The following is an 11,714-nucleotide window of genomic DNA, read 5'->3' as shown; positions in this document are numbered from 1 at the left end:
CGTGGTGGGGGAGGATTTGTGTTAATTTACAAGGAACACTATAGGGTAATTAGGGACATTATGGGGCAATGGGGGAAATTATGGAGCAAATTGAGACATTATGGGGCAATGGGGGACATTATGTAGCAGACTGTGACATTATGAGGAAATGGGGGACATTATGGAGCAATTTGGGACATTATGGAGCAATGGGGCACATAATGTAGCAAATTGGGACATTATTGTTACGTCACCACCGGAGTCCGCTGCAGCGACTTCTACTCCGATCGCCAGGTGACGCCGTGTTCCTGCTGTGGATAATGCTGGTGATGGGAGAGGAGTTGATGCCAGCAGCGCCTGTGGGTGCAGGCTCCGCTCATCCACTGGGCTGGGTTTCCTTGGGATCTGCAGTACCACTGGCTGACTATAGGTGACGTGTATCTTCCAGCTGAACTTACCATCATTCAGCTACAACCAATGGGAAGACACCACACCCTTCTTAATTCCCCTCCTGTCTGCTGACCACTGCCAGAGATAGTCCTGATATTCTGGTTCCTGTTCCGCCCTGTTCTGTTTAGTGATTCTGGTGTTCTGACTTCTGCTTGTTTCCTGACTACCCTTCTGCCTGCTGTTATGTACCTTGCTGCCCGATCCGGATTTGACCTCTGCTACGTTTTCTGATTACGTCCTTGCCTGACGATTATGTCCCTGTTCTGCAATTCCTGGATTGACCCTGCCTGACTACTATTCTCTCGGAGTGCTGCCTTTCACAGGTAGTCATCTCCAGGGCCCTGTGTAATTCCAAATCCCTGTATAGGGGTTAAAGGGTTTCAGGGTTTGGGGGGTCCTGCTTGGTGAGTGGCTTCCCTCTAGCCTGTCCATTACAGCCCGTCTGAGTCTGTGGATCCAGGAAGGCATTACAATTATGAAACAATGGAGGCATTCTAAAGCAAAGCAATTAGTGGGGATTGTGAAAGTGGGCATGGTATAATGAGGATCGGGGAAAACTTTATGCAGAGATGTAGTATAGAGGAGATATTATAGAAAGGAGAAGTTTGGGGGGACATTATGAAAAGGGGCAGTTTGTGGGGTTATTTTGGAGAGGAGCAGTGTGTGGGGATATTATGGAGAGGGGCAGTGTGTGGCGGGATATAAAACAGAGAGGCAGTGTGTGGGGGATAGGAAGCACCATGGGGCTATTATTTATTCAGGGGCACATCATGGGAGATATTGATATTTCTAGGGATGTGTAATGATATTTTTATTTTTAACTGCACTGTGTGGGGAAGTGCTGCAGAAGACTGAGAAAAAGGAAATCTGGAGAGAAAAACTGTGGGAGTGAAATCTCATCATGGTGTCTTTAATACATGGAGAAAAAAAAGGGACAGGAACAACTCCAACATGAGATAATGTAATTTATAATGTACTTGCATGTAAATATTTATTTGTGATCCTTCCTGTGTCTCATCAGTACTCTGGTTCATGTATGGTCTACAATCTGGTGATGACTGATTACAACAACTTCCAGCATACCCTTACCATTGGTAAAGACGTATTAGGAATTGTAGATTCAAATAATATTATTATATATGGGGTTGACCTTACATTACAGTTCATTGCCTTAATAAGCCTGGTGCTGTATATATGTACTGACGGTGGTTCTGGCTCCACACTCCTGTACTGTCGGTGATTCTGTGTGTATATGCAGTATATAAAGATATATATATGTGACGCCCCTGACCTAATCAGGGTGTCACAGGGAACTGCACTACTTTCTCTTACCTTTGGTATTGCTCCATCAGCATTCAAATCCTAACCACACCTCACACCACACCCTGTCAGCCACAGCAGTGGGTGGTCTAGGTGGAAAAGGGCCACCTGCCTAGGGGTCAGATAGACTGGTGGGAGGGACATAGTCAGTGAAGTGGTAGCCATCAGAGAGTGAGGAGCTTAGGGAGTTGTAGCTCCCTGGGAGACTTTGGCTAGGTCACAGACGGTGGTCTGGGACTGGAGGAATCGGAGACCCGGTCGCAGGGCATTGGAGAAGGGTGCCCAGAATTAGTTTTGGAGAATGGTCGGCACCGGAAAATCTAGTAACCGGACTGGTGACGAGCACAGCGGGGTACTGAACCCTAGATCAGGGAGTAGCTTCACACAACCTGATAATTAACCTGTGGAGCATAGTCTCTTTATGAACTTTCCCCAAGAGCTCAGAGGTCGAAGGCACCAGCACAATGACAGAAATAGGGCTTTCCAGCTTATGCGGCCCACTGAAATCCCAAGTGTCAACCATCGAGAGCACAACTCCTCTATTTAATTGTAGAGAGCAGGACCCCAAAAGCTTCAGGCCAAGGGATCACTCAGAAACGTCTAAACATAGTGCATGGAGGCAGATCCAGAATCATCAGCAATAGCAACGGGGACGGATTCCCGGACGAGCTCCCCCAAGTGGCAGCAGCACCCAGAGACTTGGTTTACTCCTGTCAGAGTCTGCTTAATGGTCGCACCAACATCCATGCGGCCTGAGTGAGTACACTGCTCTCCCCTGAATCTCCCCGCCTGGCCTGCACCACGCTCCCTTACATCTCCATCATCCAAAGTCCCAGGGCCTACCCTACCTGTGGAGGGACCATCATATGGCTACCCCTCTCCATCTCCCCCGGCTACTCCCATTGGCAGCGGCGGTACTCCCCTTACCGCGAACCACGGGTGGTGTCACAAACACTAACCCCCCTGTAAATGGTCCCCCTTTTATTTTTGAGTGGCCATAAGCCCCCGAGTCTGGAGACCCTCGAGCCACAGCAACCCCGGATCCGAGCAGTCCGACTGCTGCATGGGTGGTACTTATTCAATATAGACCAAAAGTTTGGACACACCTTCTCATTCAAAGAGTTTTCTTTATTTTTATGACTCTGAAAATTGTAGATTCACATTGAAGGCATCAGAACTATGAATTAATACATGTGGAATGAAATACTTAACAAAAAATTGTGAAACAACTGAAAATATGTCTTATATTCTAGGTTCTTCTAAGTAGCCTCCTTTTGCTTTGATTACTGCTTTGCACACTCTTGGCATTCTTTTGATGAGCTTCAGAGGTAGTCACCGGAAATGGTCTTCCAACAGTCTTGAAGGAGTTCCAAGAGATGATTAGCACTTGTTGGCCCTTTTGCCTTCACTCTGCGGTCCAGCTCACCCCAAACCATCTCGATTGGGTTCAGGTCTGGTGACTGTGGAGGCCAGGTCATCTGGCGTAGCACCCCATCACTCTCCTTCTTTGTCAAATAGCCCATACACAGCCTGGAGGTGTGTTTGGGGTCATTGTCCTGTTGAAAAATAAATGATGGTCCAACTAAACGCAAACCGGATGGAATAGCATGCTGCTGCAAGATCCTGTGGTAGCCATGCTGGTTCAGTATGCCTTCAATTTTTAATAAATCCCCAACAGTGTCACCAGCAAAGCTCCCCAACACCGTCACACCTCCTCCTCCATGCTTCACGATGGGAACCAGGCATGTAGAGTCCATCCGTTCACCTTTTCTGCGTCGCACAAAGACACGGTGGTTGGATCCAAAGATCTCAAATTTGGACTCATCAGACCAAAGCACAGATTTCCACTGGTCTAATGTCCATTCCTTGTGTTCTTTAGCCCAAACAAGTATCTTCTGCGTGTTGCCTGTCATTAGCTGTGGTTTCCTAGTAGCTATTTTACCATGAAGGTCTGCTGCACAAAGTCTCCTCTTAACAGTTGTTCTAGAGATGTGTCTGCTGCTAGAACTCTGTGTGGTATTGACCTGGTCTCTCATCTGAGCTGCTGTTAACTTGCGAGTTATGTGGCTGGTGACTCGGATAAACTTATCCTTTGCAGCAGAGGTGACTCTTGGTCTTCCTTTCCTGGGGCGGTCCTCATGTGAGCCAGTTTCTTTGTAGCGTTTGATGGTTTTTGCCACTGCACTTGGGGACACTTTCAAAGTTTTCCCAATTTTTCGGCCTGACTGATCTTCATTTCTTAAAGTAATGATGGCCACTCGTTTTTCTTTACTTAGCTGCTTTTTTCTTGCCATAATACAAATTCTAACAGTCCATTCAGTAGGACTATCAGCTGTGTATCCACCAGACTTCTGCACAACAAAACTGATGGTGCCAACCCCATTTATAAGGCTGCAAGAAATCCCACTTATTACCGAACTTGGACTGTACAGTTATGGGATGGGGCAGGGGGGGACTGTAAAATAAAGAATATAGTTAATAATAAACATTGTCATTATACTTAGCTCGTGGTACAGTTTGGGTCCAGGGGCTGTAAAAAAAAAAAAGCACATTATTGAAAAACATTATGATCATACTTACAGGTCCCACGATGCGTCCTGCAGACTCTTTCTCCCGGCCGCTTCTGCTTCCGCGTCCGATCATTGCTGTGCCCCGGGTAACCACCACTGACTTACAGGACCTTCCATGACATCATAGCCATGTGACCAGTCTGGTGTGAATGTTGTACAGACATTGGGTTACAGACTGGTCACATAGTTATGACATCACAGAAGGTCCTGTATCCCATGAGGTAACAACATTCACACCAACTGGTCACATGGCTATTACGTCATGGAAGGTCCTGTAAGTCAGATGTAGCAGAGCTGAACATGTTCGCCTGCCTTTGGACTACGTCGGAGGGGATTTTTTTGAGTAATAAAGATGGAGTCCTAAATGTCTTCTGTTTTATTTCTAATAAAATATTTTTTCTGTGTTGTTGTTTTATTTTACCATTTAAATAACTGGCAATCACAGACGCTGTCACAGAGTGGGTGTCTTTGATTGGATGCTGGAGTTACCTGAAACCAGCCTATACATTCTAGAATGTATGGGCAAATTCCAGGTTACTCCAACAGCCAATCACAGATGCCCAATCTGCATGACAGCACTCCGCGGTACTTTTGATTCTCAGCGCAGATAAAGCGGATGGCTATGAGCTGCCACCTCCATCTGCCTGGCTTTACCTTGGCTGGCAATCAAAATACAGGAAGCCTATTAATTTTTTTTTAATTATTTAAAAAAATAATGAAAAAAAATGCATGGGCTCCTGCCATATTTTGATTGCCAGTAAGGTAAAGACAGGCAGCTGGAAGCTGGGATTCTCAGCGTGGTAAGGCCCAAGTGTTCTGGGCCCCCAACGCTATAAACCGCAGCTTGAAGCCAACCCTGGAAATGGCGCATTGTTTCTTAGCGCCATTTCCAAGCACTTTACTCGTCTTGTCCAGTGGCCCTGATGGCGGTGGCACACTGGGTAATAATGGGGATAATACCTGTTTTGTATTTTCAGCTGGTACTAAGCCAGAAATTTATGGTGTCTTGCCAATTAAAAAACACAACACAATGAAATTTTTTTTTAATTAGAAATAAAAGAAAAAAACATTTAGAGTAGAGATTCCATCTTTATAAAAAAATGCTTAGTACAACGTAGTTCACAGGTAGACCAATGGCAGGTCTGCTTCGTCGCTCTGTACAGACAAGTTTCTCTACAGAGCAAGAAGCAGAGAGATCAATGCCAGCTCTGCTTCATCACTCTGTACAGACATGCGTCTCTACAGAGCGAGAAGCAGGGAGAGCATTGTTAGCTCTGCTTCATCACTCTGTAAAGACAAGCGTCTCTGCAGAGTGAAAAGCAGGCTGACACTGAGGGTATGATTCCACTTGCGTATGACTCGTGCGAGTCTGGCATTGCATCACCCCGCACGGCCTGACACTCTCCTGACATGAGCTTCTCAGCTGCATAAAAATACATGCAGCCGACCTGCTCCTGTCGGGAGAGTGTGCACCGTGCCGGCTTATGCGATGCAAGACTTGCACAGTGACAGTCAAAGTTCAATCGAGTCCATGAGCCATGGAATCGGGTGAACCCTGATGTCACCGCGAACACGGCCGAAAACAGCGAAAGACTGCCGAGTGACGAGCAGTGCAATGAATACCCCTGGAAGTTAACAGGACGTTCCATGATGTCATAGCCAGTCTGTAAGCCAATGTCTGTGCAACATTCACACCAGACTGGTCACATGGCTATGACATCATAGAAGGTCCTTTAGTCAGTGGTGGTCACCCAGGGGCACAGGAATGATCAGACGCGGATGCAAATGTGGCCGGGAGACAGAGTCTGCTGGACGCGTCGCGGGACCTATAAGTATAATCATAATATTTTTTAATAATGTGCTTTTTTTTACAGCCCCTGAACCCGAACTGTAACACGAGCTTCCCAGGAAAGCTTGTGTTCGGGATTGTGTGCATGAACACTATGTATGGACCAATAAACCAAAGTCTTCAGTTCTGTGAAGGTTTCTTAAGCTTATTGTTTCTTGTAGATAACCACACCAGATCACCCACACACACAGGTCCAGACTAGGCACATGTCTACAGTCAGATGCACAATTATACTTGGAACCCATGTCATGTAAATACTGCTGAACCCTCTCTGATGTAGACGATAATGTTGAGACCAATTGGTCTTCCCCAGGTATCCCTGACGTGTGACCCTCCTGAAATGTACAGAACTAGGGATGCCGACTATAGACACAAAAGAAGGAGATACACTAGAAGATTCATGGCGATGATTATTGATGGCAAATTTGGCAAGAAGAAGGAACAAGGACCACTCTTCCTGATTATCAGGAACAAAACAATGCAAATTCTGCTCCAAATTCTGATTCACATGTTCTGTTTGCCCATTACACTGAGGGTGGAAGGTCGACGAATGAGATAGTTTAATCTGTAACTGAGAGCAGAAAGCTCTCCCAAAGCTCTCCCAAATAAACTGAGTTCCTATCAGAGACAAGAAAGTCCGGGACATCACACCTCACAGACAAACAAAGTATAAACTATAGCTGGCATGGGTGGAATGTTTCAACCAGCATAAATAATAGGGGAGCAGATATGACAGGCCTCCCCATAGCATGTAATCAAAGGAACAAGCAGACCAGGAGATATTAACTCTGTTACGGTTGCTGTGGCACTGGAGTCTATGTCCAGATTTCTTGCTACTGCACATGTGCGAGCACTGGAGACTATGTCCAGATTTCTTGCTACTGCACATGTGCAAGCGCTAGAGACTAAGTCCTATCTTGGAGCCATTGCACATGTGCGGGTGACATCATCGCTGACACGAGGTCACATGTCTCTGACACCTTCTATGCCGATTGGCCGCTGGTCATGTGCTTGTGACACGTGGTCACATGTTTCTGACACCTTCTATGCCGATTGGTCGCTGGTCATGTACTTGTGACGCTTTGCTCGGTGATAGGCCAGCGTGACGTCATTCCTGTCGTTCTGGCAGCGGATTGGCTCTGGTGTCCTCCATCTTGGATGAGGCACAGAGTCTATATAAGACCCTGACGCACGCCGCACAGCGCTCAGTCCTCTTGGTTCATGCATGAGAGTAGACGCTCTGTGCACGTTCATCTAGGCATCTCTCTGTCTATGCTAGGTGAGCGCTACCGGCAGGGTAGCGTTCTTATACCTTACAGCTTCGGCTGCAGTCCGTATCCTTACCTTTTAGGGGAGCGGACATAGGCAGGTGCCTGAGGCACATGGTCCGGCTGGGCCTTGTGATTCTACTCATAGGTGGACGTTGCCGCTAGGGTAACGTTCCTTATACTGCGTCTGGCAGTTGTTCGTATCCTCGCACACTAGGGGAGCGAACAGAGGTAGGAGCTTTGTGTGGCTTATGCTGCTGTCCATCTCTTTTGCACCACTAGAAGAGCGGACCTAGGCAGGTGCCATATCTAGTGGTTCGTGTCCTCGCACACTAGTGGAGCGAACGCAGGTAGGAGCTTTGTGTGGCTTACGCTGCTGTCCGTCTCTTTTGCACCACTAGAAGAGCGGACCTAGGCAGGTGCCATATCTAGTGGTTCGTGTCCTCGCACACTAGTGGAGCGAACGCAGGTAGGAGCTTTGTGCGGCTTACGCTACTGTCCATCTCCTGGCACCACTAGAGGAACGGACCTAGGTAGGTGCCATTTCACACTCACTGCCTTTGTCTCTGTGATTATTAACAGAGACCATTCCACACACCCTCCAAGTAAGGGAGGAATTGCCTTATTTACTAATTATATTCCTCTGTGAGTTTAACAGAGGTATTGCACTCTGCCATAGTCTGCAGCAGAGTCTTTGCACGGTGGACCCTGACTGTCTGATACTCCTTTAGGTTTTATTATCAGACAGCCCCCTGTAACAAACTCTTGCTAGCCTGTCTATGAATCAGTACACAGCAGGTCGATGCCTGAATCTGGCTGTGTTGATTCCAGATACCAGAAGAAACATTGGACAGAGTGTCAGAATCTGCAATCTGAACAAAGCCCGAAGCCGTCATGACAGTTAACAAAGTTTGTGGAAAACTCTGTGTGACAGATGTACAATGGCAGTCTTAATGAATCAGGACCATTGGGGTGCCAGTGCCAATGGAGAGAGTGGACGATCATGTGAACACAACTATTTGTATACTTCTGGCCACATTCTGATTTGATGTGTCCAGTCTCAGTCAATTCATTTTTATTGAACATGTCTGTTCAGCACATGACCATATCTATGTAAATAGCATACTTGCAGCTTCATAACCTCCCACTCTCACCGCCGGCACCAGAGAATCCTGACAGCGTGCAGTGTGCACACTGTGAGAATTCAGAAGGCTGCAGTCACAGAGTGACACAAGGAGTGACTGCAGACTCATCACAAATTTGGACAACCCCTTTAATGCTCCTAACAATGTAAATAAAAACATAGTAACCCTTAACTTGTCAGACAGCACAAGACCTTGTTAAAGAGATTTTCCACTACTTTAAAATTAATGACCTTTCCTTAGGATAGGTCACCAATGTCTGACTGATCGGCGTCCGGCACTTGGCAACCCCGCCAATTCCCTACTCTAGGTGTCAGTGGTGGCAGGTGGCCGGAAGTGTTCAGTTCTGGATCTGCTCCGTCTTCTGATAGTGGCAGCAGTTTCCTATTAAAATCAATGAGGTGGAGGGGCAGTACCTGACCGCGGACACCATCAGAGGACGGAGCAGATCCAGAAATAAGCATTTCCGGCCACCTGCACCATAATCAGTCGATCAGTGGGGGTCCCATTGCACTCACATCAGAAGCAATGCGCAAGTGGGACTAAAGCCTAATGATAAGACATTGTCAGTATCACAAATAAACATTTACATTCAGGTACCTTATAGATGATGTTGTCTCTAGTCATTTCTTTCTATTCTTCATCTTGTCCTGACGCAATGATGACTTTTCACATTCACATCTCGTCTCTGCAGATTTCCATCTTCTCCGGTCTTCTGTAACACATCCCGACATGATGCCCCTAAAAGTAGCAGAATGATTATAATACTTCTACTTAAAAATATCTGCCCTACACTGTGCCCCAGAATAAATAACGGCCCCGCACAGTATTCTCTGCACAAAATATGACCCACATTGTCCCTCTTATGGTTCATGCCCTCCATATTCCCTCTCTTTCCAAACTGAGCCTACTGTTTACAGTGTCCTTTACACTGTTCCCTTATACTGCCTAGTCTTTACACTGTGCCTTCATCACACTCCCCCTCCTTGCTATAACCTCACACTGTCCTCCCATTTTGCCCCCTCTCCATACCCCCCCTCCACTACCCAGTCTTTATTCTGTGCCCCTCACATTCTTCTTATCCCTTACTGTCTCCTCACTACCTCCTGTGTGTCCATATTCGTTTCCCCCTCACTCCCCATCCTGCCCACTTGCTCCTCATACCAGGTCACTCTTTATTCTGTGTCCTCAAAATTTCTTTCCAGTTCGCTCCACATCCTCTCTGTCCCCATGCATCACCCCTCATCCTCTCTGTCCCCATGCAACACCCCTCATCCTCTCTGTCCCCATGCATTACTCCTCATCCTCTCTGTCCCCATGCATCACCCCTCATCCTCTCTGTCCCCATGCATCACCCCTCATCTTCTCTGTCCCCATGCATCACCCCTCATCCTCTGTCCCCATGCATCACCCCTCATCCTCTCTGTCCCCATGCATCAACCCTTGTCCTCTCTGTCCCCATGCATGAAACCTCATCCTCTCTCTCCCCATGCATCACCCCTCATCCTCTCTGTCGCTATGCATGAAACCTCATCCTCTCTCTCCCCATGCATGAAACCTCATCCTCTCTCTCCCCATACTGTGTCCAAAGATACTTCCCCACTCCCCATCCTCTCTTCCCACCATACTCTGTCCACAGATAGTTCCCTCCCCCACCTTCTCCCCCCAAACTGTGTATATAGATATTGCCCCCTTCCCACCCTCTGTCCCCCCAAAGTGTGTCCACAGATGGTTCCCATTCTCCACCTTCTGTCCCCCATATAGTGTGTCCACAGATAGTTCCCTCCCCCACCCTCTCCCCATACTGTTTCATAAATACTCCCCTCTCGCCCCATAATGTTCCTCCTCTGTGTCTTCAGCTCCACAGTGGAGCACTTATCAGCATTTCTCTGCCGCCTCTGCGCTGCGGCGCTGGCTTCCGGGTCAGCAGTGTGATCAGCTGACCTGATCAAATGAAAGCCATCGCGCTGACCCGGAAGTCAGCGTCAGGGATCACCGCTTCAGATACAAGGACAATTGAGCAGTGGGAGCCGCGCGCTGCACTTTCTATGAGTGCAGCTGTCAGTGTGACAGCCATGCTCAGAGAATAGCAGCTCCCACCCCGGCAGACTTCCACACCGCCGCATCAGGTAGCCCGACAGCACCCCACCAGCTCCCCCTAGATACGCCTCTGGCTTGTGCCTCCGCTCCACATGTGGCTAATTTGTATAGTTTACAAATTAAGCGGGCTTTACACGCTACGACATCGCTAATGCGGAGTCGTTGGGGTCACGGAATTCGTGACGCACATCCGGCCGCATTAGCGATGCCGTTGCGTGTGACATCGATAAGCGATTTTGCATCGTTGCAAAAACGTGCAAAATCGCTAATCGGCGACATGGGGGTCCATTCTCAAATCTCGTTACTGCAGCAGTAACGAGGTTGTTCCTCGTTCCTGCGGCAGCACACATCGCTGCGTGTGACGCCGCAGGAACGAGGAAGCTCCCCTTACCTGCCTCCTGGCCGCTATGCGGAAGGAAGGAGGTGGGCGGGATGTTACGTCCCGCTCATCTCCGCCCCTCCGCTGCTATTGGGCGGCGGTTCAGTGACGTTTCAGTGACGTCGCTGTGACGCCGCACGGACCGCCCCCTTAGAAAGGAGGCGGTTCGCCGGTCACAGCGACGTCGCCGGACAGGTAAGTATGTGTGACGGCTGTGGGCGATGTTGTGCGGCACGGGCAGCGATATGCCCGTGTCGCGCAACAGATGGGGGCGGGTACCCACACTAGCGATATCGGGACCGATATCGCAGTGTGTAAAGTAGCCTTTAGCCATGTGGACAGAGCCAGAGGTGCTCTTCAGATTTTGCAGTACGCCGTACCGCCACGTACCGCTGCAAAAAAGCACTGGATGTGCTGCCGATAACATGATCTGTATGGGCACAGAATGATCTATTAGTGATTGTTCAAACTTTGTCAGCCTTTTGAATTACTTAAAGGTTATGGCCTCCCTGGGAACCTTGCACAGATCCCTGCACAAGGGTTACATTGTGAATTCTACGGGACTCTAGGAATTCCCACTCCTCAGTTTAGCCAGAGCCAAGGCTGTTGAGACTCATAAAGTCCATTACTTTCAGGTCGTCCTATTGTCAAACATCA

The sequence above is a fragment of the Anomaloglossus baeobatrachus genome, chromosome 3 (assembly GCF_048569485.1).
Source record: "Anomaloglossus baeobatrachus isolate aAnoBae1 chromosome 3, aAnoBae1.hap1, whole genome shotgun sequence".
NCBI lineage: Eukaryota > Metazoa > Chordata > Amphibia > Anura > Aromobatidae > Anomaloglossus > Anomaloglossus baeobatrachus.
The sequence above is the reverse complement of the archived record's forward strand: the minus strand, read 5'-3'. Positions refer to the sequence as shown.